Consider the following 26,460-nt stretch of genomic DNA (forward strand, 5'->3'; position numbering starts at 1 on the left):
TGTAATTCATTGTCTAAGCAGATTTTTAATAGGAAGTCATCCAAAAAGAAACACAAACAAGGCATAAACAACACACATCTTCCATCTCACTGTTGCTTTCCTGCTCTGTTGGCCAGTTATTGCCAAGTGTGTCAGCAAGCAACACCTGTTACTACTAACTCCTGCAGCTGCTAACAAAGTCAACAAGAGGTTAAAGTGGAGAGTATAAAAGAATCAAAGACAGGCATGGAGAAAGTGAACGGCTAACACTACCCTTATGCCCTTGAGCAAGGAATGAAAACCTCATGTGCTCAGCAGCCAGCAGTGGGAGACTGTGGATACACTGGTCAGCTGCCAGGAGGGAGCGAGCACATTCCCTGCAAGGGGAAACAGATTGAATCCCTAATAACACAAAATAAAAAAGAAGAAGGTGTCAGTCGTCTCTGTGATATCATTATTGCTGAGGAAGAGTGCAGCACTCCCAAGACAACCACTGTGCGATTTGTTAAGTTTTGAACGGAGCATTTGTTGATTTTTATTATAGCAGCAGTTTTAAGACAATAATCCCTGATGTGCTGATGTTTTGATCCCTGCTGAAATATCAGCTCCGCTCTGCATTCTAATGACACAAATAAACCTACAGTAGCTGTGGCTCAGAATCACATTTGATTGTGTAATGTGTGTCGTCTGTTTCTTGTGACGTCAGCCATATTGAGTTTTGGATACTGTATGCTGTGTTACGTATTTTGGCTGCAGTAGTTGTGAACAGATGGTCAAAAGGGAGGTGTTCATAAGGGTGTTTTTAGGACAGTGTGGATTTATATGGGTAAATATTACGGTATAATTTGGGGTATTTTTTTACAGTCAACAGCCCCTCTACTGGAAACCTGTTTGTACAGTATGTTTAGAAGAAAAATCAACAAACTAATATCACATTCATTCTCTAGAGTTGATCCTGCAGGGTTTTCACACGTGTGTGTGTGTGTGAGCGCTCTGTTTAAAACACACTGCATTAATAAATAATTTTAAATAAAACCAGATTATTAACAACCATATCCACATGATATACAGTAAACCTTTGTTTGTTGTGTTTGTGTGGTTTTCTGTAGCATGCACACAACTAAGACTGGTGAACACATGATAAATATAAATTATACTAGCAGACATAATCAGAACTGTGTTATTATTTGTATTATTAGACCTTATTGTAGTGTAACCAGCAGTGAAAGAAGTATTCAGTGTGGAAAAATACTGCCCTGCAATAAAAAATAAAAATAAAGTAAATAAGTGTTGTGGGGCTGATTGAAACATCTTTTCTTCTATTTTTCTAGTGCTTGAATAAAATCAGCCCAGTCTGATACCAGCACATTATTATGAGAGATTAAAAGACCAGAGGGAAGAAGTAACAAGGGCGAATCAGGCCAAATGTATTTATGTGTATCCAGTCCTCTTGAAGTTTTGAAGTGGATTTGGGGGACACTAACATTAGACAGCATAAAAATGTGCTGACATGGCCCAAAAGCTCTCAGTTAATTTAAGAAAAAGAAGAGAAAAAGGATAAAGGCAGAATATTGCACTGCAAATCAAAAGTGCTGTAAAATGGGTAATACACTTGCAGTGCTACAAAAGTCATTAAACAAGACAACTTGTCATTATCAGCAGATCTGCCCCAAATAGAAATGACCCCGAACTATAAAGGAAACTACAATTAACCACTATTAAGATTCCTTCAATAAAACCTTCATCGGGGGAGCCGAGGTGACGCCATTTTACTGTGAAGTCAATAAGTGTCCTCACGCGGGGTACAGACACATTATGTGAGTGTGTGCATGTGATCCCAGAGGAGCAGATATACGGACCAGGAAAGAAACTGTACAGTAAAGTACAACACACCGGGGAGCCATCCAGTCAAAGCACATGTGTGGTAATGTCTTTGTGTGTTTCAAAGATGACACACAATGTCTCTGCTGAGAGTTGTCGTGTTTGGGACCAAAAGAATAAGACAAAAAAAGTGTGTGTGTGTGTGTGTGTGTGTGTGTGTGTGTATGTGTGTGTGTGTGCGCACAAGGCTGTGACTAATTGACGTGCCTACAGAGCAATAAAACACTAATGAATGTGCTCTCGTAGTTTAGCTCGACAGTCTGGCATTGCCACAGTCTCAGAGGGAGTGTTAAGTTTATGACTCAGGCTCTACCCATCCTGCACATCCCCCATCAGGAGCTGTAGGGCCATGGGAAAAGAGGTAGTAGGACCTAAGCACCTTTTTCAGATCAAGTTATGCAACAAAAAGATCAGTAAACAGTGAAGCCATATGAACACTGAAGAGAACTGTTTCCCCTTTCAGATAAGATAGGACAAAGCAACAATAGGTCCAGCAGTGGGACTGACAAAGAAACATAATGATTCCTGTACAATACCAACATCTAAGGTGCTCTGCCTGACCAATAGATTTTTAAACACAGTACCCTAAATTTCCAGCATTGACTCCACTTTATTTGGAGGTTACTCGCACTCTATCATTCTGTCTCAGAGACAAATGTGACTTAACTTCTCAGTTCGATTTACAAGAAGCTTTGTCAAGGGGTGTACAGACCAAAATTGCCTATACCAACAACAAGTCAGAGAAGCAAAACATCTTAGTTGTTTCCTCTGAAGCAAACCCCATACTACAGGGACCAAAGGCTAGAAGAGGGCAGGTAGACCCTGGACAGGTCGCCAAACTATCAGAGTGCTACAACAAACCAATAAATTAATACATCACTGCGACATATGAGATGGCAACAAGTGTCCAATGTGTGTCTTTAATACTGTATAATACAGTAAAAAGCTGTTGCATGTCACACCTCCCTCTGTCCCCATGTGTTCCTGTCTGCAAGTGTTACTTGCATAAAAAAACGAGCAAAAGTATCTACACACATTACTGGCACCATACTCACTTTTTAATATTACATCCTATAGGTCAAATCTAAACTAAATTTGGACCCAATTAAAATAGCAGTGTGCATATTTTTCATTCTAAGACCTACATGCAACGTGCCAGCTCATCCCAGCCAGTCAGAAAGCATGGCACAGTTACCACATCTGAATCTGTTAATTAAGTCATTCCAGGATTTTATTGTGCTAATTTACATGCATATACCCCATTACCACTATCATCAGTCGGTCATAATTTTGAAAACATAGGCTTAATAACACATGGGTTAATAAAATGTAACAGAGACCACGTGTGTCATAGGTGTAAAACTGCATTCTCTCTGCATATTTCTAAAAATCCCAAAAAGCAGATGTCTGAGAAATCGTATGTGCAATTCCCTGTCAAAGAGGCTTACAGCTTAGCCCCTCCCTGCTCTTTATACCCCGAGTCTGCTGGGACATGTGGGGCCTGGGCAGCAGAAGAAGAAATCAAACACCCCTTTGATGAGAGTTTGGCTGCAGAGTGAAAAAGGCACAGTGTGTGTTTGTGTGTGTGTGTGTGTGTGTTTATGGATATAAATACATCAAAAAAAGCTTAAGTGGAGCAAAGGGCAATTTCTGTGACAGAAACAAACAAAAACATGCATACCACAGACATTTCTGCTCACATAGGAAAAGCTGTTAGAAATGACACGACAAATAATACGAAGGGATTAGGGATGAGGAGAGGTAGGGAGGAGAGAGGACATATGTTGAGTGGGTGGACAAGCAGAGAAGGAAAGGAAGGGGGTACGACTGGCAAAAATCACACACACGAACACAAGTCTCCCTGCCATCTGCAGAACTCACTACCTTGCCAGTTGTCCTATCCTACCAAAAAATGTCCCTATCCTCCTGTCTTCTTGCTCCGATTCTCGTCTCTCCTGTAAAGGTAATAGAAAAGCATTTGTGCATGCTTAGACAATCCATTTGTGTTTGCATTCATGCCTAAGTGTGTGTCTCTGAGTGTGTGTGTTTCTCCTTGGTGTGCAGGGACCTCTCACGGCTACCACGAGCTAATGAGCTCCATTTAAATCCAGCCCCTTCTGATCCTTCCTCTCGCCCAGTTTCTTTGCCCCAGGGGCCGTTCCCTGCTCTGGCCTGGAAACTGTAGCGCGGCAGCGGCCATTTTGGCTCATTAGGAACAAGCTGCTGAACCAACACGCATGTCTCACTGAATCAGTATCAGACTAATGGATGACTGGTGTACTGGTGTGTGTATGAATGTGTGTTTGTGTATGTGTTCAACCGTATGACTAAATATTTGTGTGTAGCATGTGTGCGTGTGTATGTGAGTATTCACGATACTGTGTGTGTGTGTGTGTCTGTGAGGCATCACTAGCTTATGGATGAGTCATCCTCAAGCACTCCAGTAGCATCATCTTTCTATCGTGGCACATCCAACTTTCCCTTTTATTCTGGTGTTCTCTCCTCCTCACCCTCTTCCTTTTTGTTTCTCTTTTTCATGTCACAGCCTGTCTTCTTCTTCTTCTTCTTCTATTAACACAGTTACAGCAGTAAAAACCAAGCTGACCCCTCCCACTGTGTGATCAAAGTCATCAGTTGGAGATCATGTGTTGGTTTCTTTTATTTACATTTTACGTGGTGGTAGTAACCTTGCCTCAAGCACACATTTCCAGGACCACACACACACAGAAGAACATGAAAGACAGGATCAGGACAATGAGATTGTTTTGTTGCTATCATGAATAGATTTATATAAAAGGAGTGATACCAGACATTCAAAAGTTCAGTTTTTGGCTGTCATCCAGCAGTCACAAAAATGCAATGAATCCTGGGATATGTTGTGCTTTAAAGGATCCACCTGATGTATTTATTTCTAGCAAGGAAATAAGCAAACATGTGAAGGATCCTTCAAATTAGGTCAGCCTTGTTGTACTGCAGCCTGGAAATGTTGCTCGTCACACATTTGTTACACATATTTCAATAATGACCACGCATGGCCAAAGTCGCTTTACCTGCTATTCCTTCTAAGTCTCCACCTTACCTTAACATCACCCTCTTACCAATTCTCAATACTAAAATATTGATATATATTATGAAAACTTGTTGTTTTGTCTCCTAAAGGAAACCACAAAATGATCGTCCACACTACAAAACAGGTATTCACAGCCTTGTGCAATCACAGGGTGAGCAGATCATCTTGGTATGAAAAGAGCCTCTTTGGAGCGCTTTCAACACACACTGAGTCGTGGGCTGGGGCGAAATACCCCCTGCCTCGAAGATGTGTATGTTTGTGTGTGTTCACTTTTTCATGGTATTCTGGGACAAGAGAATAAAAACACAATATGTCAGTATGTGTATGTGTGTGTGTGTGGCTAAGTGGTTCGGAGGTTTGATCTTTCAATAAACAACAAGTGACTTCTCATTTACCGCTCATGTGCAAGGCTTGACTGTAACACACACACACACAGATGCAGACACACACATGCAGAACAATCGTACCTCATGGCTGCCAGTACTTCTGAGTCATAAAGCTATTGGATAGCCGGCCACGAATAGACCTCTCTCTCTCTCCTGCATTTCTCCTTCATAACTAACAGGTCCCATTGTAAAACATTTACACTGAAGTGCCATCAGCTCCACTATCTCACACACGCATTCTTCACTTTGTATGGAGGTCTATGTGTGTGTCTTAGGTTTATACAACTCTCTGCTTTGGTGTTCTTTCATACTTGTCATGACTTGGTCCTGTCGGAGGAATGGGATAACCGATAAAACACACGCACACATGCAGACTGAAGTGTTTCCCAGAGGCATTCCTCCACTAAAGAGGTAATGGTGTAACTGAGCTACATTTCCACTGGAGTTCCAGGCGAAATAATCTGGAATACTGGAAAGCCATGTGGCATTTTGAACTGGAAGTTTTCCCAGACTGAAAGAGCAGGAGGAGGGGAGAGCAGGAGAAACCACAGACTACTGTGGATACTAATGAGTAGAACACAAAGAGAAAGGAACTTGTAGAACTGAATAAAACAAAACTGAGAGCAATGATTCAAAAGAAGACAAACACACGTAAAAGAGGAAAGCTGCTTTTGCTATACACAACTGAGACAGAGATGCTGCATAAGTCTTTTTTATGGCACAATGGACTTCCTATTCCAGATCTGTTTTTCCTCTTCATGTGAGGATTGTTGGTCGTTTGACCTCTCAGTATGTGTAACATTCATCAGGCTTTACTGCTTTCAGCGTCATCTCGACAACACTGTAAAGGAGGGAACACATCCTCCATTTATTCACAGTACAGCCAGAAAACTTTGACTCTCTGTCATCCATCATGGACACCATTATGTAACGATACACAAGACTAACCCACAATACCAACAGTGTGGCTTCTGACCTCTAAGTATCAGCCTTCTGTCCTCAGATCAATAATGATGTATATGACTATTGGGAACACACACATTTACAGATTAAATGAAGCATATGTTCAATACACTTTACACCACAGGTCATCAATAATCAGGTTGTTATAGCTACCAGACATAAACAAACAAAGAGACAACCTGAGCCACCTACATGTATGATATAGAAATAAAATCCTGTGTTATACAGGATACAGATAAAAAGCTGGAATCAAGCCCTAATAATGGAGCCGAAACCTGCAGTTCCTTAAGTGGCCACTTGAGGCTTTATCCAAAATTGAATCAATCCCCATTGAACTCCATGTTAATTTATGGAAAAAATGTTTATAGCAAAGACCTGAAAAACATCTATTGACAGGTTTTTCTTTGAATTTCTGTAATTTTATTCTTTGTAATGCAGCTAAACCACCAGTTGAAATATCACTATAAATAATTAGCTTTGGAGCTGTAAGCAATTGATAATTTGTTGTGCCTTTTTTTGGGTGACTCACTAAATTGGACCGCAGCAGCAAATAAATGCAGAATGATAAAGGAGCAGCAGGAAGACAAAAAAAAGGCTGATGACGGACAGAAAAAAAGGGACAAACAGACGGACTGGATGAAGAAGAAGAGGAAGAATGACAGAGAGGCAGAAAAAGAGAGACTAAGTTTAGCTCTCCCCTGAGGACTCCTCTCAGGTTCCTCTGCTCTTTTCATTGTCCTCCTCTCCTCCCATTCCTCCTCTCCTCCTCCCTCTCACAATCCATCACAAAATAATTAACTTGCTATAAGTGAAATTAATTCTACTAATTGGTTTTAAAGGTATTTTTGGAAAGGGAAAAAAAGGGTGAGGAGAGAGATAAAGTGTGTGTGTGTGTTAGAGAGAGAAGTGTGAGGAAGAGGATGTTCAACCAGTCATGTTACAGCAGGGAGGATGTGACCTCGCCAATCAGGAAGTGAACTTGTTGAACTCTGACAGAATTAGGAGATAGAAAGATGCTGACGACAAACAAACACGTCAAAACGTGCTTATTCTTTGGTCTAGATATGATTTTAAACTTGGACTGCAGTCATCATATTACAAGGCACTGTGCTGCTGTGGCTTTGCAGTGAAGTGCACATCTTTGAGAGGAAGGAGAAAATGACAGAGCAAGGCTTTTTGAAGTAGCTTCAAAGCTAAGGTGGATAGCAAAATGACCAAAATAACATCTTAAGGTGTCCAATAAGATATTTTTAACTTGTTTTCTTCTTTCATATTTGGCATTTTATTGACGCATTAAGGACACAAACCGAGAACAAAAACAGAGCAGCTCATAATGAATACACAAACAGACCTATCAAAAAGCAACAACTGTATGCATATGATCTGTTAAAGTTCCAAACTCTGCAGTAAAGATAGATTAAAAAGATGTCACCACTGCTTAGCATCACACACACCCCTCCCTATTTATTCACATTAGCTGATATTTACAATGTCTTTAATTTTACTAAGTTAATTCTCCAGTTACTCTTTCCAGTGAGAGTTGGTTCTGTGGTCTTTACAGCAGGAGTGTGACTTAAGAATTCCAGATGTATCCAGTTGCTTCGCTGCCCAGGTATGACTATAAATGTGTTCTTTGACATCCATCCAAACATAACGTACTGCCTCGGCTGTTGACGCTGCACTCTTTCCATTCCTTTATCTTGACACTGAGGCTAAGGGTGATTGAATTGTGTGTATTGTGTTTTTTGTGTGTATCTTGGTGACCAACTAAAAACTCTCCTTGTATGTTATTATCTGCTTTACCCATACTGCACTCTTACATGCTCACTGTCAACATTAATTGTCCATCTTTTGTACCAAACCTCACTTCTGCTTCCCATTTTTAGTTTTCATCTTTAAGATCTCTGTTTTGTGGTCTTTGGATAATCACCAATTGCAGTGGAGTTTCCTTACCTCCCTTCCTGGGGTGATCCAAACGGAACCCATGTATGGAAACCTGTCTTTTTCTTACTGTTGCCATGTAACAACCCTTGAGGGCGCTTTTGTATATATTCCTCAATCAATGTAAAATAAATGGAGCTAAAATTTATTTCAAGTTCTCGATTTTTGTGCATCAACGATAAACATTATAAAATGAAAAACTAATTTCTCAGGTTGTCAGCTATCTAGGAGGTTGATGGATTGATTCCCCACCCTGCATGCCAGTGTGTCCTTGGGCAAGACACTTAACCCTATAAGCAGCCCCAGTGGTCGCTCCATTAGCGTGTGAATAGTTGTGTGTGTAGAAGGAAAATGTGAAATAGTGTTAAGCACTTCGAGTACCTTTGAGTAGGAAAAGCCGAATTTGCACACAAGATGCCCGGGATTCTGAACTGAACACTCTCTCTCTTTCTCTCTCTGCCTCTCTCTGTCTGATGTGGTGCAACATATGCAGCCACTTCCTTCCTTTACACACAGAGACTAATTACAGGAGGAGGAGGAGGAGATAGGAGGAAGAAAATAAGAGATAGAGAGACTGTCTGGGTGAGAGAGAAAGAGAGGAGGTGAGAGAAAGGACAGAGAGAGAGAAAGAGAGAGTGGGGGAAAGGGGTCCTTGGGGTGAATTATTCATCTTACACCATGACACCTGAGGGCAATCTACCTCTCTGTGAGTCACCAAGTTAAAGAGAGAGAAAGAGAGAGAGAGAGAGAGAGAGAGTAGACTGTGTGAGTCAGACTTGCCCAAGAGGATATTAACACCTGTGTGTATGTCTGCTTGTGTACGTGTGTGTGAGTCCTGCAGCGTATTGTCCCCTAAGCCGATCATGTGCCGCCTACATACGGAGGCCATCTAAAGTGTAACCTGTGGCTGTCACTCACACACACACACACAGACACAAACACACACTCACAGAGTCAGTAATAAGGCAGGTCAGAGCAGCACACAGCGTAAATCTTACTCATGCTGAGCTGCAGCCATAAGCAATACAGCATTAACCAGCAGGGGAATCAGCACACTGACATGCACAAAAAAAAGACACATGTACACATGATAAACACACACACACACACATATTCTCAAACTCTACACACCACATCTTTCCATTAGCTGTTATTAAATTAATAACCGCCATCATCCTCTTTGCCTGTAATATGGTCTAATCTGCTGTCTCCTCTCTGACTCTCAGAACACTCTAACTGTTGACTGGATCACCAGCAGTCATCAGCATCAGACCAGCTGCTAGATGAATCGCACACACAGACACATTTCTTACATCGCAAAGCGTCATAGGACTATGCAAAGGAAAAAAAAAATCTGGAGAGTCTGTAAAACTGTTGGAGATCATTTAAGGCCTTTAATTGATGTGCCTGTCCAAAGTAAATTACAGTGATTTAGTGGAGGCTCATTGTCTTACTCAAGGACACTTCAGCACCGCAATTGATAGACAGGTTAGCTAATTGTGCGATTAAAGCACAGCTAAACGCAACATTTCTAAAACTGACTCCTGCTTTAGGCAACTATTTATCAATATGGGGTTAAGTTTGGCAAGTTTTCAAGTGCAAAGGAATAAATATTACTGAAATATGTGTGTTCACATGGTCATTTTTAGGTACTGTGGCTCAACAAAAGAGGAGATGGAGAGTTAATTGCAATATTTAACTACAAACAAAAACTTTCTAAATGCACGCCAATATTGCGGACACAGCTTCAGTGCAGTGTCTTGCTGAGATGCTGTGAAAAGACGAGAAGTGTTTTTGATGTCTCTGTTTGTCTTTTGGCTTCTTTATATGTGTTCCACTTTCCCTGGCACTGAGCTTGACTTCCTACTGAAATTAACCAGGCAGCCCAAAAATAATCCACCGCAAGAGAGAGAGAGAGAGAGAGAGAGAGAGAGAGAGAGAGGAGTGGGGAGGGAAGTGAGAGAAAATGGGGTGGTGAAAAAAGACGATGGAAAGTAGAGTAAAAGATGACATGATAGCAAGGAAAGAGAAGAGGCAGAGAAAACAAAAATGTGCCGCAGTGACACCCTCATATGTGAATTTATTTGTATTTATGTTTCCAGCTGCTGCTGCTGCACCTTCTAATGTGATCTGTTGGCACCAATGCATACCCAGACAAGACACAGTCAAATATTTATTCCAAATTAGGCCCTGAGATACTGTGAAGCTACTCAGGAAGTCTACTTCGCTGGAGAAAGGTGGATTGCAATCTTTAGAGCCAGCATCTTGGAGTCAAGGCTGTTGAGAAAAGAGAGCTCATCTTTGGTCATGAGTTTTGGCTTAAGTGGATGAGACTGGAATTAGTTTCCCTCACACTTAGGAACAAGGTTAGGACCTCTGATTCGGACGTGGTTTTGTCTAGAATATCTGCTCCTTTAATAGCAAGCTGAGGTGGTTTAGATACTTGATGCCTTCTGGGTGTCGCTCTGTGATGGTATTCAGGACAAGGTCAAAGTGGGTGGGAGACCCCTAGGGTGGACCATGAATGTACTGGTGGTGGTATTGCATATCTTGTATGCAGTCTGAGACAGCGGAGGAGAATGTAAGGACTTTTTTTCTGCTTCTGCTGCTACCCAGACAAAGATAAGCAGCAGAAAAAAAAGAAAGAACAGATTATTCCAGCAGTTCAATTACTGCACAAAGAAAGAACTGGGGGTCTGACTCATATTGTCAAAAGGCTGAGTATGGAACATTGAAACTTTGCAGTGGGACATGAGGACATTTGTACCACAAATAGAACTTCGAGAAATTCTGGTGGTCAAATTCAGGGAGAGCCTAGAAGGTGACCTCTGTTATCAATAGAGGTCAACAAGAAACACGTACATTGCCACTAAACATCTACCAGGAAGTACAAATGACAAAAGCCTCAGCTTATTGGGTCCAGAAACTGTGGTCACATGAGAAGCAGATGGGAAAATCTGAATAAGAGTTTCCTCCAGCAATTTGTGATCATGAATCAGATTTCAGTGCACAATTGAAGCAAAAGTATAAAAAAGTGGAAACACCCAGAGTCTCTGGCTCCCAAAGAGGCCATGGCAGTGAGGTCTGCATCAATGGACTTGCTCCTAAGGGTCATGCCTATGGGATCAGGACAAGAGTGGCAATAGGCATTAGGACACCATTTTGACAGTGGTTATTGCTGCTTCCTAGACACTACTACCACTCTGTGTATGTGGAATGATTGAAACAAGCAAACTAAGCTCCAACAGAGATGTTAATATTCATGTGAAGTGGCAACACACACCTTTCCAGGTAAAACACACAAAGCTGAATGTCACCTTGACAAACGAGTGGGCCAGCTATAGTCATCTGCGATGCACGACTAGGCCTGCCTGCATGACCACATTAGCCCGAGCGCAAATTACATCCACGCTCCCTTAATCTTGTATTCTGTGCGCATGCCTGCATGTAAGCGAACGGAGCCACGTATATATACAAAAGGCCAACGTGCACATGCATCTGCACGCACACATCGGTATTGTGTGGTGACAATCGAACAGAGTTTTCTCATAATTAATGGATTAATCAAGGAGTAATGAATGTGGAGTGGCTCCACACGGTGCTGATTAACACAGATGATGGAGAGGCATGGGGAAAACTCTGCATCCATCCTCTGCTAATACTACCATGTTAGCCAAGGGAGAAACCTCCATAGTTAGATCCCAAAGCGCAGGTGAGTGAGTGGCGGCATGATTGTGTCTCTGTGTGTGTGTGTGTTTGTTTGTAACACAACATTGTTTCGCAGAAAGAGACAGTCAAGTTCTAGCTCCTGTTTTCTTTTTAATCAAGTGACACTGTGTGTGTCTGTGCGTGTGTCTGTGCGTGTGTCTGTGTGTGTAATCACAGTGACTTTCTCTTCCCAATTACTGCTTTAATCCATCAGCTGGCTGTTGCTATGGTGTTTCTCTCTCCACCCAATCAAAAAAGCTGTGTGAGTGAGCACGCTCAGAGAGGAGAATCACACACACACACTCGACAATGGTCTTTGATACAATGAACAAAATTGGAAAATAGGAAAAATTGATGCATAAAAAAACAAATAAATACAAACAACCATATTGTTGCTCGCAGGCCTCCAAATGCACACAACTGAAAATTAATCCAACGTAGCTCCATGTAGCTGAATTGAAATGAAAATTCTCACTTTAATAGTGTCCATTAATCATCCCTAATATACTTTTTAATGTTTACTGCCTCACTGTACTTATTTGTATTTATTTGACTTAAATAAACGTTCCTCCTCTCTCAGACTACCTCTTATATTTCTTCTATTTTCTGTTTATTTAAGCAGGCAGGGAGAAAATTGTGATTTACTACAACTGCACTGCTAGCACAGCTGCTCATACTGATCCCAGGAGGGAGTGGCAGAAGTGTACGTGTGTTTGTGTGTGTGTGAGTGGATGAGAAGAGTGTGGACAGTAAGTGGTGGGACGGCGGTGTTTTCTTCCATACTGTGCATGTGTGGAGTCCCTCTGGCAATGTCAGCATGTCTGACTGTGTCTAGAGCAGCTTTTAAAACCAGATCCAACACTCAAACCAAAAACTACAGAGACGAGTCTGAATCATATGCACACAAGGGGGTTGACATCTGCAGTAAGTCACCCATGAATGTGTTTACTTTGAGGTTTAAGACGAAGAATGGAGAGCTGTGGACTTTTTGGCACACTTTCTACCATCACTACTCTCTGACATTGCACCTAGCATTTAGCATTAGCATGGAGCATAGCAAACTAATAATGAATTGCAGCACAGAACAAAACTAATAAAACATGCCTTGTAAAATAGTCTGCTGTGCTAATTTTCCAATTGTGAGTCTTCCATTGGTGTTCTGCAAACCAAGGACTGATATTTAATTGAAATACAGACTCAGTACAGTGTAAGCCCTGGTACACTTTGAACCACTTTATGTATAGCCGAGAAGGATGTGAAGAACATGTTGGTGAGAAGGATGAGTCTAAGAGAAGCAGTAGTAAACACACAAAGAGGGACAGATGTACAAAGAGTGTGCCAGGTGTCATGGGCTTGTCTCTTTGACAGTAAGCAGTTCAGATGGGATACAGCTGTCTTTGCTGCGGCTGACAACTCCTCTGCTGCATGGCACAGCTTCTCCACTGCTCACTGCCTGAACAAAGTCACATCACAGGTTTGCTAATCAATAATCAAAGTCAATAAATGATTTGGAAAAGTAGTATCAGTTCCTTACAGTGTGAGGGTGGTACAGTGGAAAAGAACAGAGGAGGAGAGGGCTTTCTTGTCATCTTGCTCTCCTTGTCTCACATTTCTAAGTGGATTTATCATTTCAGGCCCTGACCTGTCCTCTCCGACAGGATAGCCCTGCCGTGACTCAGCCCTGTAAATTACTGCAAACCCTGACCATGAAAAGCTGTGATTCTATATCATAGCTCTGACCTGACTTTGTCTCTAACCTCTGCTTATTCTATCCCTTTGAACCATGACATGATGACAATATAAAAAGCAGATTTGTTCCTACTGATTAATTAGACATCTGAAGAGGATTGTTGCCTCCGTGCTGGGCAGCCTGATATGTTTGTTTTTAATGTGTTTTTTTTCCTCACCTGCCTCCAGCACACTAAATGAACACTGCCTTTGCTGTCAGGCCATTTCACACCTCTCTTTCACATCTATTTAAGCAGTACAGCTGTGTTATTATCAAGTCCTTCTGTTCTTGAATGCCCAAATGTGTGATAGCTCGTTTCACACATCCTGACACCTTTTTCCACCTTCATTTTCTCCCTCCGTCTATCCTTCAATGTTTCATCTCTCTCATGGCCCTCTCACCGCTCTCTACGTCTTCATCTCGCCAGTTTGGCCGCCGCTATGCTGTCATGTTCCAATAAATGCTGTGTGTATGTTTTTGTGAGCTTGTGTGACACGGCCAGTCAAAGGAAGCTCGGGTGATTAACTCTGATAGCCACCAGATGCCTGACTTTAGAGGTAGAAACACACACAGACACACACACACACACACACACACTGGCTATAGCAGAGAGAAGCAGACAGCAGGAAAGACTGACAGAGGCTGAATGAAGACAGAAAAGGGAGTGACACATAAAGAAGACCCACAGAGAGTGAGTGAGGAGAACAGAGGTCCACATGTGTGTATCTGCAGACACTTTGTACTCAAAAGAAGACATGCCATGGTATGTGTCCTTCCTAAGAACAAACAACACATGAGTGAAGGCAGATGACTGTCACGTTTTTCCAAGATGGCTGGGATGTGACCTCAGATCAAAGCTTTGATTGGCCAGATGCAACAGATGTTGTTTGCTCTTTGGTATTTGTGCTTGTATGTGTGTGTGAGACAGAGAGGCAGGGGGTGGCAGATTTTAACGCTGGTGTTCATTTTCCTGGATAGAGTGGACTGAATCTTCACTTTTGCATGTTTACAGTTGAGTTGTACTGTACGCAGCACAATGTAAATACATGGAATGTACTAGTATGCTTGGGTCACTGAGTCTGATCCACCAGCTCTTGGTACACTGGTGCAATCAGATCTGCAGTAAGGCATGTAGTCCAGAAAAAAAACTCATCACAAATTAGCTTGCAATGGTTAATACTATAAAAATAAAGATATGTATTTTGTATGTACTGTATCTCTGTGCGCTTGCAATGGTGCCTGTGATCTTTGAAAACTCAGTACCAGTCAACCCGATCAGATTGGGCAGTCAGTGAGCAGCTGGCTCCCAATGTGGGACTGGCTGGTGTTGCTTATCCGAACTGCCAACACACACACAAACAAGGCTTGAAACAACACAAATCACACAAAAAAGACGACATAGACTACACATACTCTAATGCATTCTGAAAAATATAGATAATAAAAATGATTTCCACTTAAAGGGGCTGATTAATATTTAGAGACCTGGCTTGCAGATGGCTGGAATGTGGATTCATCAGAAGTAAAGCTATAATCTAAATCTGGATTGATTTATATAATTTAGGTCTGCATCTAACATGAGCAGACAGACGTTCTCACAGACTGACCAGCAGCAGACTTTCTTTCATAGTCTCCTTAAAGCACCACACTTGTTGCAGTTTATCATAAATTATGTTCTTGTTTTGATGATTTCTCTTTTAGGTCCAAACACCTTACAAACCAATGTTTCCTTAACATCTGCGCTCCGATTAACCCTACTGTGCTGCGACACGGCTTCCAGCATCATTAACACTCGGCAACCTGCTGTCACGTTGAGCTGTTAGCACGGGCAATAATTAGCATTAGCATAAGTTAAATGTGGAAAAATGTGCATTTATTACAGCGCTGCTACACTGGGCTTTGGGGGAGAGTCATGAGAAAATGCTATGGATGCTTGAGAGCTGCTCAGTGGTTGTACATAGACACCATGCTTTTAGCACAGATGAACACTGAACAACTGGTGAGCTTGTAAACAATACACTGAGTTAATTAAAAGTCTTGTAAACCATTATGTTGTGTAGTAGCGAAGGTAGAAATCATTTACAACAAAATTATAGTCTGTGTTTGCTAAATCCAGTGGATACTAACCTTCAAGTTCTCCTCCTGTTCTCATGATTTTTTTAGAAGAAGAAGAAATCAAACCCAATGCTAACTCATGCTAACGCTACCTCCAAATTACATAACTGTGTTTTTTTAGTAGCCCCCTGAGACTCTCCCATTGGAACATATGAAGCATATTTTCACATATAAATCCCCAGATGCATCATTTAAACCAATGTTTCCTAACCAGTGTGCCGTTAGAGATCATCAGGTGTGCTGTGGGAAAGTATCTAATTTCACTTAATTGGTCCGAATAGTATTATTATTCATTTACTGTAAACAGTTTGTATTTGGTCATCTATGCCAGCAAAGTATAGTGATGGGCAGAATAATTAAATACCCCCTAGATGCATGCATTGTGTTGGGCTAGTCCTGGTTAAGTGAACACACACTCACACACACATGTGTGAGGGTGGGGCAGTGTGACATGGTTCCCTGTGTTAGTGTTAATAATCCAGCCCCGGTAACTGGCATAGAATATTGATAGAGAGGAAAATGGCCTCAAGCAGATCTCTGCTTCATTAGCGAAGACAAGGGAGACGGAAACAGGAGAGTTCATAGAGAAGAGGGATGGATGGGTGGAAGGAGGGAAGAGGGAGGGACATGGTGATGGAAAGAAATAAGGACAGAGATTTCACAGGAAAATGTTTAATTGTGTGGTTTATAACAGCTTTCAGAAACCAAAGGATGTTGAGCCACTTAGTGCACGATTGACCACAACACAGCTCCATCTCCCATAACAAACACAAAAAGCACTTATGTCATTCTTCCCTGTCTCTAATGTAATTCATTATATCTGACTGAACCGACCCATTGAAGGGTTTCTTAGAAGTGTAGCTGCATGATGTTGTGTACAGTAGAGGGTGGTCAACAAGCCCACAGCTGAAGGGAACCAGGCAAAAGCAAGGAACTGTACTAGTTAAATATTTTTGTTGTTTCGGACGGTCAAATGTCTGCTTTTGTCGATGGAGTCTGGTGGGTACAATACATCAATAATAAGGCCTCAGTTCTACAAAATACCACCATCTACTGCCTTTAAAGGTCCGAGCTGTATTACAACCTCCAAGCTATCAGGATGTAACAACAACCCCAAAAAACAAAAAAAAAAACATCTTGCTATCTTTTTCATCCTCCTCCTCCTCTCGTCTCTATTGCACCCTCTTTCTCCCTCACTCTGGAACATAGTGTTTGTTTAATGTGCTGTCGTCATGGTTACCCCTCTGCCACGTTGAGGTAATGTCATTAATCATCAACTTTATCACACTGCGACCCAGACGCACGCACGCAGAGGACCAACGGTGACATTTTGCTCTATCTGCTGCTGAGAGGGAGGTTAGAACATTAAACAGCTGTGAGGTGTGGATTAAAGAAAGCAAAAAAAACCAAAACATCCAGTACGTGAATGTTTAATAGCTCATCGTCCACGTGGTCTCCCTATTCCTCCATCTATCTCTCTCTTTATGAGTGTGCTGGGTCTCCTCTGGTTGACATGACAACAGACGGATAGTCTTGCCTCCAGTTCTGATGACATCACTACAGGCGCCAAGCCAATCTCCAAAAAACTCATCATCATCATCATCTCCACCCCCCAACCACCCCTCTGTGTTTCTCCCTGTCTCCCTCTCCTCTCTGACATATTGATCTGGAATACAAATCACAGATGCAAAGAGGAGATGAGCTGAGGTAAAGGGTGGAGATACATATAAAAAAAGGTGGAGAGAAAGAGAGGAACACATGGAGAAAGCCTACTATCTCAGTGTGTGTGTGTGTGTGTTCACTGTCATTTCCATACTCGCGGACATGCATGATCAATTGTGTGAGAACATCAGACATTTAGATGTCTTTAATTCTGTGTATGTGTGTGTGATAGAAAACGTCTGGCATATATGTGACCTGAAATACATTAATAATAGATATGCCTCAAACAGGGAAAGAAAATATGAAAAAGTGTGTGTTGTATTTACAAACACACAGAAGACAAAGATAAAGGTCTAAGGACAGTTTTCTGCTTCCTGTCGGGACAAAAGTGATGAAGTTGCTGCCCAACTAAAAATACACCAAGTTTTTGCTGTACCTGGAGGTGGATGGTCACACACACACACTGTACACAGAGTCCTGTATCAAGCCTGTTTTAGTCATTATAACATCTAAGTGTGAAAGTGAGTCTGGTCTTTGGGGAAGTGGACTGCTCTGTACACACATACACACACACACACACAGCAGTATCTCTCTCCTCTCTCTCTCTCTCTCTCTCACACACACACTACCACACACACATATACAGTGTGGTCTGTGGGGAAGTGGTCCGTGGAGCACAGACATCAAGACTGTCCTAGATAGATGGGAAGGCAGGGACACACACACACACACACATCCACACACAGAGTCAAGGACATTCTCATGACCTATATAGTTAGGTCATTTCATACCAGAACACCTTACCCTTGGAAGACGTGAAGATAGAAAAAGGAGAAAGAGGAACAGGATGAACAGAATGGATAAGATCAGAAATGATGTTTTGAATGCCAGCTACTCGCTTGTCATCATGTCTACTACAGTATTCAACACACAGCAACAGAGGCATCATAATCAAGTTAATGACAGGTCACATCCATCTGTGACACTTCTTTATGTGGTCTGCATTGAACCATCATCAGGAGAGGCTTGTGAGGGGCACTTAAAGATTACTACTCCTCAGCCTGTGTAACCAGTTATGACACCTCCGTCTCGTCATATTTTATATTGCTCATCAGGTCAGGACTGTCTGATGCTACTGAGCTACCTTATGGAAACAATATGTGTCAGTGTTACTAGGGACTAAAAGTCAATATATATCAGCATATTTTAGCTCGTCCTTTAAAGGAATTCTTTCTTATGTACATTTAGTGGCCGATGAATTGAATGGATTCACTGTCCTGTACCAGGCTGCACTTACTTTCTTCTTCATCACCTGGAGACCTTGAGCAATTTATAATAATTGTAGAGGTCATCTGTGTTGACAACAAAAAACACATATTTGTAAAATAACAATCCCACAGCAAATTACCTACAATGCCATTTTTCACCAAACACAGCAGTCCTCTTATAATATTAGTTATCTCGTAAATCCCCAGTGTCAGCCTAACCTTTCCTAAGTTATACATTTTTAAAATACTGGGATTGACTGTAAGTCTTTTTTTTCTTTTTTTTTTGGAAAATGGCATTGCTCAAAACAAGATGGCACCTTTAAACCAACTGTCCTTTGGTGAAGTGTCACTTAACCTTTTCTGGTCTGGCTGCATAATAGGAAAAGTAACAGAAATGTGTTTTGTGCCCCAGGCTACACGCCAGGCTTTTGGTAACTCATGATTCTTAGCTGCAAGAACTGATCTGTCAGCTTTCGGCCCCAGACATGCACACACACACAGTGCTACCTTAAAAAATGCACATCTACACACACCCAGAGGCAGGAAAACATACACACACAAACAAACAGAGAGTCACATCACTCTAGTCTTAATCTATCTTGCCTAGGTGCTGTCACCCAGCAGGCCCACAGCAGTATGTGTGTGTGTGTGTGTGTGTTTGTGTAGAAGTGTGTGTGTAGAAGCCTATGGTGGCGGACCACCTTCTCTGTAGTGCATCTATCCATCCTTGACAAGCCCACAGGAGGACTGACTAACGATGCTGGATAAAAACGCATGGCTCTACATCCTTTAAACCTCACATCCCGAGAGATACACACCAAAAAAAATCCTTCAATCTCTTCATCAAAACATATGCACTAGTAGAAAGGTTGGCAGTATTCCAGCAGAGGAGGTCTCTTCTCTCTGAAATCATCTTCATGAAACGTAACTCATGGTACAATGGTATGTCTCATCATGTCCGTGGAGGAATGCTTTATGCATAGACCCCTGCCTGGTGCTCACATACATGTGTATGTGAGCATGTAGGATTAGACCCACTAATGAAGACAGTGGTTTCATCACCCTTGCATTTGTCACAGCTCAGCTCTAAAACTCTGGTGCACGCAGAAAAGCTGCTCTTTAACTATTGGCACCTCATGCCTTTTCTCTGATTATAAAAGGGGACTGTGCACGCCTCAGCATTGACTCGTCAAATGGCCACGCCCTAAAGCACGACATCCTCCATATTAATAGAGTGTTCTAAGCAGTAAACATAACAACTTGACTCCAGCCCCTGAGAGTGGAGTCGCACTCTGCAGGGCTGCAGAGCAGTCATGTTACTTTAGTGCACCAATCAGTCTTTAGCAACATGTGAAATAAATGTTGTTGACAGACGAGCGGTTGTTTGCTTATGTTGCCAGGTGAATTGTCCAATCTGATAAAACCATACACACACCAACACACAGCCTCTGATGAATCAGATTAGAGTGTTTTGTTCCATATTTAGTCATGAATGTTTGATGTTATAGGCAACAGCTTGAAACCATGTTTCCAGAAAACCCTGTGTTGTGGTTTCAATTTCAATAATGTTTTACTATCATCATTTGATCAATAAACTCTTTAAACCTATGTAAGAGATAAGGAGTTATCACAGGCAGCAAGAAGTTATTATTGTTATTGACCTACATGGCCTGAAAAAATCCAGTTACATTTGATTTTTGATTTTTTTGTAGGCAGGTTTTTTCAAGAAAGATGTGACAGGTGATTGTTCAAACCCTCTTCTGGGTAATCATCAATCAATCGGCTCACTTACTGGCATCTTTATCATAGTATGTAACTGCAAAAGAACACAGTAAATCTTTTATTAGTTAGAAGCTTACTGTTTGACCACAAGCTTATTGCCAAGATGGATTCTTACGCATTATTTTCTTGAGAATTTCTCAAGAATCCATATGCCTTGGAAAGTAAGATAAGATTAAAAGTTCTGGCGCCAGCGTTGTATGGACTTGTGGTTTGTTCACTTTGTGTTGTGTGTGTTGAGCTCACAGTCCAAATTGCCCATTGGGACAATAAATGGTGTTTTGTATCTGGCTTTTCTGTGGTTGGATCTACTGAAAATGCTAGAGACTATTACAGTAAATGCATGGAGATGGGCTGATTAATTCATAGAGAAGAGGAAGGAAATGTAGTTTCGCTGTACAATAAACCTCGAGCTGGACAACCGCTGAGAGGGAGCAAAAGAGTGAAAACAAAGCAAATTATCAACAGGAAAAGATCTTTGTGAGATGGAGAGAGAAAGAAGGGAAAGGGAGGGCAGACAAGATAGCGAGAGAAAGAAGGGGGAATTGCATGGCTGGGCATGAATAATATAGACTGCTCTCTACTCTTGTCTCCCTTCATCCCTCAGCCTCTGCTGTAACTTGGGGAAAACAGTACACACACGCACACACAGCTGTTCTGTTGTTTTTTTGACTACATGGAAACAGTAGCATCATTTTAATGTTGCAGATGAGGGGGTACAGCCTCTAAACACACAGGAGCACTCCTGAGAGGGTCACATAAAACACAGAAACAACACATACGACTTTACTTTTAATTATTTAACCAGTCTCTATATCCTGAGTAGGTGAAGAATGGATGGTTTGTAGATGAAAGAAGTCAGGTGATTTAATATTTATAAAAGTATCATGCCATAAATGCATTCATAATTGATCCTTCTTACAGCATGGTGGGCTGCCCAATTAAAAAATGGTGGCCTTGAAGAGGAACGCCTTCTGAGAAGGCTGGTCACTATGACCATAAACCATAAGACAAGATCAACGAATAACATGGAGCACACTTGAAGTCATCCACAGCTAGCTCTAATCAGCCAACCTTTCAGCTAGATGCTATCTTATCAGCTTGGGCAAAATGTCAGCAATGTATAACCACAGATGGTGGACTACCTAGAAAAGCATCACCCTATTACACATTCTTACAATGCTGATGCCTGAGACAGCTAAGATTCAGTGTGGCAGCTTCCACTCAAAGGTCCAGAGTGGTGATGTGATCCAGCATCACCTGATTCACCTGATTTCTTCCACAAGAAGAAGATGTAGCTGTGTGTCCCTTCATGGAGGTCCACAATGCCAGCTTCTGCTAAAAAGAGATTAATGAGCTCCACAGCTGCTGGGTTAAATGTAGTCTAGAAGGACAACACTATAGACACAAACTAATCAACTAACCACTGGAGGTCACGTGCCACTATGCTATTTACTGCTCCATTAAAAGTCTGCAGGACTCACTTTGTATAGAGCCACCAATTATTATTAGTCTGTTGAATCGTGAAAAAAAGTAAAACAAAGTGAAGCTGCAGAACTGAGAGGAAATAATGACCTTGTATGTACCGCAGTATGTAGAATAGTCTTCAGAGCCTACAAGCCTGTAATATGAGGGTAAGCAGAGGTGAACAATCCTAGAGTATGCAGTTAAAAAGATCAACTGAGAGCATGAAGTAGAGAAAGAAAGGGGGTTGGAAGGGGGTGACAGAGGATGCTACAGGTCTGGAAACATTATTTCCACTGGTTGCTTTAGCCAGATCAATAGAATAGGAGGGTGTGCATTTTAGAGAGCTAGGACACATGTCCAAACACACACATACACATTCAGACAGAGGCAGCCAAGCAGGCACAATGCATGTGGGCAGGTGGCCAAACACACACCCATATACACACACACAGGGTGCTGCCGGTGTTGGCGTATTGTCCCACCAGAGATGAAGACTGAGGCCCGATAGCTCTAAGAGCAGAGGACAGCCTCTGGATAGATTTCCAATATCCAACCAGAGGCTTAAGCAAGACAGAGTCACGGATAATCCTCCCTCCTCCTCCTCCTCTCCTTCTGTCGTTCACTCTCTTTTCCTGCTCATTTCATCCCCTTATTCTTTTCTCCGTCTACACTTCCCTCTCGCCATTGGCTGCCTCCATTTGCTCCTTTCTGTCTCCTCTCTGTTTCTCTGCCAGGCTTGCATCCTTTTCCTTTTTCTTACCCGCTCTCTATCCTCCCTCTTTTATCTCCTTTAATGCAATCTGTCATTCCATTCTTTTATTCCTTCTTCAATCTGAACCCCTCCCCTTTCCCTCCTTTTCCACCATGCATGCTTTCTCTCTCTCTCTCTCTCTCTCTCAGTGTTTTACTGTAAGAGCAGCTGTTGTTGAGTCACATCCTTAAGTTAAAGCCGCAACACCCTCTGAGACACTAATATAAACTTCTTTAATGCTGATAATCACTCATTACATCCTCCTCTACGGCTCTTCTGACCTGAGCATGAATAAACATACCTTTAAACACTCATACCGTGACTATACTGTAAGCTATAGCCTGACAGAATGAGGCACCGGTTTCCAGACAGATCCACAGAAGTGAGGCCTTACAATGATTTAATACACCAGGGTCAATTTACACTCCTGAACAGTGAGACGAGTTCAAATAGAAATTAAACTTAAATTAAAGGTAAACTTTGTGCACTTTAACTCATTCTTTTACAAAGCCAGTGGTCCAATCATGTGTCATGTGATGCACTAGAAATCATTCATGGCTAACACTAAGCCAAATAAAGGTTCAAATGCAACAGGTCAATCACAGATGTCATGTCTCTTTAAATGCAGGAATTCTGGGCTTATTGAGGAGGTAGAGAAGAACGCTCTGCTCATCAGAACCCAGAGTAGACAGTGACATGATTAATCAATGTCTCTTGACTTGACACATGGCCTAAGCCTCACCTCGTCATTGGTCTATAGCCCTGTTCACACATCAACCTGTGTCTGTTCACACGTGCAGCTCATAACAGGCGGGTGAGGGGCTGTGCCTCAGCAGAGTGTCCAGCACCAGAGGAGGAGAGGATCAGAATACTTAAATGTTAAAGCTATATGTATTTGAACATACTTGCAATATCAACAAGCAGTGTACAGGCTGGCAAAGCAGTTAAAGCACATTAATGTAGGGTGAGGCTGACAATCACACATCCATCTATATTTTTTCTACTGCCTCACAGCAAAAAGGCTCCTGGTTGAAATCTGGCTGGGGCTTGAGTGAAGTTTGCATGTTCCCTCCATGCCTGTGTTGGTTTCCGTAGCCTCCTTCCATCAAAGATGTGCATGTTTGCTTAATTAGGGGACTCTAAATTGGCCATAGGTGTGAGTGTGAATAGTTGTCATAGTTAACCTTACAATAGGTGCACCCATTGAGAGCAGCCACCCTGTGACTATGTAGCAAGACACGAAGCGGCTTCAGAAAATTACAGAGTCTCGCCAGCACTGACAAGCTTCTATGTTTCTAATATTTCTGTTAACAGAAATGAACACACACACACACACAAAATAAACCAGCTGGATTGGTTGACTTTTGTGTGCACTTACAAAATGCATTGGTCCTATATAAACTCACTGTTTTGGAGCAGAGGTGATAGCTGCAAACACCAGACAGACACACAATCTATCCACTGATCAGTTTCTATCTATTTCACCTTGTTGCCACGAGTAAAATCTAACCTGATATTGTGCAACAACTATATTGAGTAATGGTAGATTGGTGCTTAATTGCCCAGATTTCCATCTACACTAAGCATGCTGATGGATGTCTTGGCTTGCTTAGCAGTTTCTCTGCCCCTGTGGATTCTAATTAAAACACATGTGACAGAAATACTTGATTAGTTGTTGCCTTTTGAAGAGGCAGCTCTTTTACCACCTGCAGTTGATCTGTTTTCACAGAATCAATTGGGTTTTCTTAATTATATTCATTCTCTTTGACAGCATCAGACAAAAAGTAAACGGAAGTCAAAAGGTTGCTTCTGTGGATTGTGTGTCTGCAACAACACATGAAGAGAACACAAGTGTTTGTTGCTACATGTTTTTTGCGATAACTTCAATCGGAATCATATCAAGTCAAGTCATTACAGTTGAAGTGAACTGGCAGGTGGCCCGCACACCAGGGTAACCATCAGAAACCAATTAATATCCCTAACAGAGGTATCATGCCTCTGGCACAATGCCCACAGGGAAAATCAACGCACTGATTACACTCTTGAAAGCTGCTGCTGCTGTAATAAGTGTGTGTGTGTGTGTGTGCATCAAAACATTTCCTAGCTGTGCTTGTAATAAGAGTAATAACATGAGATTCCACAGGTGTGTGTTTTCTGCTATATCATGTAGTGTGTGCAATAACAAGTAAAGCTGCTCCCTGAGAGGCTGACAAGAATCCTAAAAATATGTTTATGCAGATGTAGCACATTCGGTGAGTATCATCAACTCTGTTTGAATTACAGAGCACATGTAAGGATGGAACCTAATCGATGAAGGGGAGACAGTCAAATACCAAAAATGGCAAAGCTGGTGTAGGGTATCAGGAAGTGTAACATAAAGCTTCAGAATGTAAGGTTTTTCCTTTGTAAGCAGAATGTTTTGATCCCTCAAGGAGAAATTTGTCTTTTCTTTTAGATTCATTGCCAGAGAGAGGGAGGAGGTCAGGGTCAGGATACAGAGCAGTGTCTGAGGGGTTGGAAGGGCTTCACTGGCAAACACTGAGGGTCCGAGTAAACCACTGAAACTTTCATCTTCAGGAATTTCTTTAGGTGTGTGTGCCACCACTCTCCTCAGCTAAAGAAGCAAAATTATACATTGATTTCAGTGTTTTCTCTTTCTCCCATCTGCCATTACCATAAGGGAGAGAGTTAAACGATGATATCTCTGTGCAAGCTTTTTCTTCCCTCGGTAGCTGTCATGTAGCTGTCAATAGGCCAATGAAAAATGAACTGTCCATGGTGCTGAAATCACCACCCAAATATACAGCCTGAGACTGAAAAAAAACAACTACAACTTGGCCTAAAAGAGACAGAGGTGTATGATTCTCATCTGTGTTGTTTGGCACATGTTAAGTCATAAATAGTGCGTGCTGCACTCTGAATACTTTCAGATGGCACCTGCAGGGCTCTGGTAAGTTCACACAGAGGCACTGGTCAGCTCATACATGACCATCAGAATTGCTTGCTGTCAACAAATGTCCCTGGTTACTCTACATGTTATGAAGCAATGATGATGATGGTGATGATGAAGCCTGATCCACTGATAATAATCACAGATTAAGATGACATCATGGCCAGCTGTGTCTTGTCTAAAAGGCTGTGCTCATACCTGCCCTTCATGATGTCATTCGGTATATATGATGAGTTACAACAAACTGTTGGAGCCTCGCTGCGACACACGCACACACATATATACACCGCCACCCCTCTCCTCATCCCCTGTTGCTATGGAACCTGTCGCCAAGGCAGAGAGGTATGTGGTTGTGATGGAGGTGGAGGTGGTGGTGTTTGAAGAAGACGACGACAACGATGATGATGATGGCGGTGGTTATGAGGATGATAATAGTGATGGAGTATATAAATAACCGCTTTCTGAATTGCACGGCTTGGATGCATTGCTGGGCTTCGCTCTCTGCAACGTGGGTGGAAGGAGCGACGCGTAATACTGCGCAATGCAAACAGACCCTCTATTTCCACACAGCGTACAGCACAGCACGGCGCGTCACTCCTTTGCTTCATTTAAACAACTTGGTAAAGTCCTTTAACGCTAAACTTTGCGTTGTCGTGTCTCCTCTGTGCTAAAACAACCCCCCCTCCCTTAAAATAGCACATCATCAACCCAATTCTCAGCAGACAAAAAATAAGTCCTGCAGGCCCTCCTACTGCCACCTGTCATCTGTGTAATTTATGTAGCGCCGCTATTAAGAAGCCCTGCTGCCATG

General features: G+C 42.0%; 1 protein-coding gene across 6 annotated transcripts in view; it reads right to left on the bottom strand.

Moving 5' to 3' along the window:
- cacna1c (calcium channel, voltage-dependent, L type, alpha 1C subunit) overlaps positions 1 to 26,460 on the bottom strand; it is a 143,857-nt gene that overhangs the window by 107,693 nt on the left and 9,704 nt on the right. The gene's annotated exons all lie outside the window — the stretch shown is intronic.

This window comes from Parambassis ranga, chromosome 2 (assembly GCF_900634625.1).
Source record: "Parambassis ranga chromosome 2, fParRan2.1, whole genome shotgun sequence".
Taxonomy (NCBI): Eukaryota; Metazoa; Chordata; class Actinopteri; family Ambassidae; genus Parambassis; species Parambassis ranga.